Genomic DNA, 3,386 nt, shown 5'->3' on the forward strand with positions numbered 1-3,386 from the left:
ACTTAAAAGTGCATTTTTATCAAGGTTTTATATCATCATTTTGCACTTGAAGTATCAATTACTCCTTAACTAAAGCATGTTTTATAATAATGTATCTAATAATATAAGATACCTTTAATTTGTGGTAAATATTCATTTTAAGTGTAGGCCTATCATATAAATAAAATGATTGATTGATGAATTTAAGAATTTAAATTGAAAGGACAAAAAGATGGCCAAACTTAGAAAAGAGATGTCGGTGTAGTCCAAATCAGAACACTATTTGGTAATTCATTCATTACTGGAGCTGTAGATATCAAATATAGGTCTACTTTATATGGATGGAAAGGTAAGATATAGGCCTACAACTTTCATATGGAGCCTAAGATTTAAAAAAGTCATTTTCAAGTCCAAATTGGAGCAACAACAAAGAAGTTCAAATCTATCTTCCAACCCAAGCATTGTTTAGTATTTGGCCTATATTTGGAGTTCTAGAAGTCCAAATGACCTGAATGTTTTACACAAGAAAGCTGAGACAATTTCCTACAACTTTCATGTTTTTAAGTGGTTCCAATTTTGACGTTATCAATGGTGTTTTAGGCAGAAAAGAGAAGATAAGGATTGTTACCAAGTCAAGAGTTGGTCACCCACTCATCAATTAGTCATTTATCAATAGTTCCTAATTTTGGCCTATAAAAGGAGGCATTTATCATGCATTTAGGCATCTTGGTCTCCAGATTAAGATCATATTTTTGCTTTCTCTCTTTGTATTTTTTGTAATGTTTATGCTTTACTTTCATTAATATCAAGTTTATGTCTTTCATCTCCTTTCATTTACTTAGTTAATTTTTATCTTATTTATATTCTTATTTTATTTATTTATTTTTCTTTCTTTTATTATGTTTAGCTATATTTATTATGTCAAGGTGAAAAGGTTACATTAATGGTGTAAGAATAAGTATAGTGTAAACTTAATATAGACTTTAATGTTTGATACTAACATGTTTTGTATTTGTTATCTTGTTCACTCTTTAATACTTTAATTGTTAAATGACTAATCTTGATTTATGTTGTATAATACTTGGTATAACAAATGCATGATACTTTCATAGCCCATATTGTATGGTATAACCGACACCTGAGCTATGAAAGGAACTTGATTTGTTGTTAACATAAGTTATAATCATGAATGCTTGATGAGATTTACAAGTATTAGCATTAATCGAATAAGATGACTAATGTAATCATGTTAACAATCAAGGAGAAGAAGAAGATGGCTTGGCACTTTCATAGCCCATAAGATTGGAACCTCCTTTGTGTGTGGTTTCCAATTGAGTAATAAGAGTTTATACTCTACTTGTTTGACATACTATTAGTGAATCTTCTAACCTTGACATTTATTGTTATCATTATTTAATCCTTACGTTAATATTTCATCTCAAAGTTCTCATCATCTTCTTCTTCTTCTCCTTCTTTTTCTTTATTATTATTGTTGTTGTTGTTGTTATTGTTGTTATTATTGTTGTTTTTGTTATTGTTATTACTATTATTGTTGTTGTTGTTGTATTATTGTTATTTATAATTTGTACAATTAACCTCCCTATGGTTCGACCCCAGTCTTGCCGGGTTATTTATTACTTCGACCCTCTTTCACTTGGGAGAAGACATCAATCTTTTAGTCGTGTCACAAAACAAGTACAGACTAATTAAGAATTAATTGTTTATTTTAGTGATTATGTAAATCTTTATATCTTAGATTAATAGCATAATTAAAATAAATTCAAACACTTCACTCTACATGTATATAGGATTAATATCGGTTATAGATTTAGAAGGTTCAAATTATCAAAATCTAGTATTTAAGTTAATCTGGTTGATTATTTGGTAAGACCAAGTGAACTGATTGTTTGGTTTTATGCACACAACTATTTCTTTCTCTTCTTCTTTCCTCTCTCCTTGATTTTCACGTGTACCCCTTTAAAATTTCAAAGCATGCCTTTAATTTGTTATTCCTTTGGATTTGGTGATTTTTTTTATCATTATTTGTTTTGTTTTGAATAATTTATTAAATTGAAATTCTTTGACAATTTCATCCCCTTTTAGTGTTTATATCTTTCAAATTTTGTCCCTATTGTTTTGATTGCTATTTTTTTTATTTGATATAATTTTTTAATTTGATTATTTTACAATATCATCCTTCATAAGTTTTTTTAATCAGATTTAATTCTTATTCTTTTGATTGCTATATTTTTTCACTTTGACAATCTTTTTAAATTGATTTTTTTCTTTTTTCATTATTTAACATTAAAGTAGTTGAGAATTGTGCTTCTTAATCAAACTCGAGTCTAGGATTTCATGAGTTACAAGTTTTAGAGATAAATCCAAGTTTAGAAGATTTGCTTGAGTTTGCTTGGCTTTTTCTTCTTCTTTTTTAAGCTCATGTTTATTTCAATTTCATCCTTTAATTAACATTTATTTAATTAGATATCGAGCTCCATTGATTTTTTTTTTATTCCTATAGGATTTGTCACTTATTTTGAAAATGATCGAGGATATATCGAATATTTTTATTTGTTGTTTTTTAATTTTATATTTTATAGATATTTTTTTATTTAATTTAATTTAATTAATTAATTAATTATAAGCAAGTGATAGTCATTTTATAATATTTTAAAATACAAAATAAAAATAAATTATATTGGGTAGATATTGTTTTATTGACACGGATAATCTTTTGCTTAAATACAAATTTATTCATATAAAAAAATTATTAAAAAAAATTAGTTATGATATTAAATATTTTGATATTTATTTTCAAGATATTTCCATAAAAAAAAATCTACCTGATATTTATAGACACAGAAATATAGCTTTTACACTTACAAAATATTATGTCGGGTGTAAATCAATTTTCTTCTGAGTATGGCCCTCTTCCTGCATTCAATTGCTTTCACTTGGCGGAAGAAGCACGGCGTTACTCTAATTGGCTGTTTACTAGTCTGCTTTAGTCACTTGTGGTTCAAACCAAGGGCATTTGTACAATTTTATTGGGTCTTTTTTTTTAATTTCTTTGCATGGCTTTTAAAATTTTAAAGCATACCCTTAATTTATTATTTATTTAGATTTAATTTTTATTTTTTATTTTAAATAATTTATAAAATTAGAATTCTTTAACAATTTTATCCCCTTCAGTTTTTGAAATAATTTCTCACAATCAACACAACATTATGAAACTTGTGGATTTGGAATAATTCCAGAGTTACATTCATTAGACAAATGGATTTGAAATAATTCCAGAGTTACATTCATTCCAGAAGCAGGGACCAGTCTGCTTTCTCATCAATTTTGAAGAGTCTCGCGCTCATCACGGTGTGATAATTTTGAAGAGTCTCGCGGTCGTCACGGTG

This window comes from Populus euphratica, unplaced genomic scaffold (genome assembly GCF_000495115.2).
Source record: "Populus euphratica unplaced genomic scaffold, PopEup_1.0 scaffold325.1, whole genome shotgun sequence".
NCBI classification, from domain to species: domain Eukaryota; kingdom Viridiplantae; phylum Streptophyta; class Magnoliopsida; order Malpighiales; family Salicaceae; genus Populus; species Populus euphratica.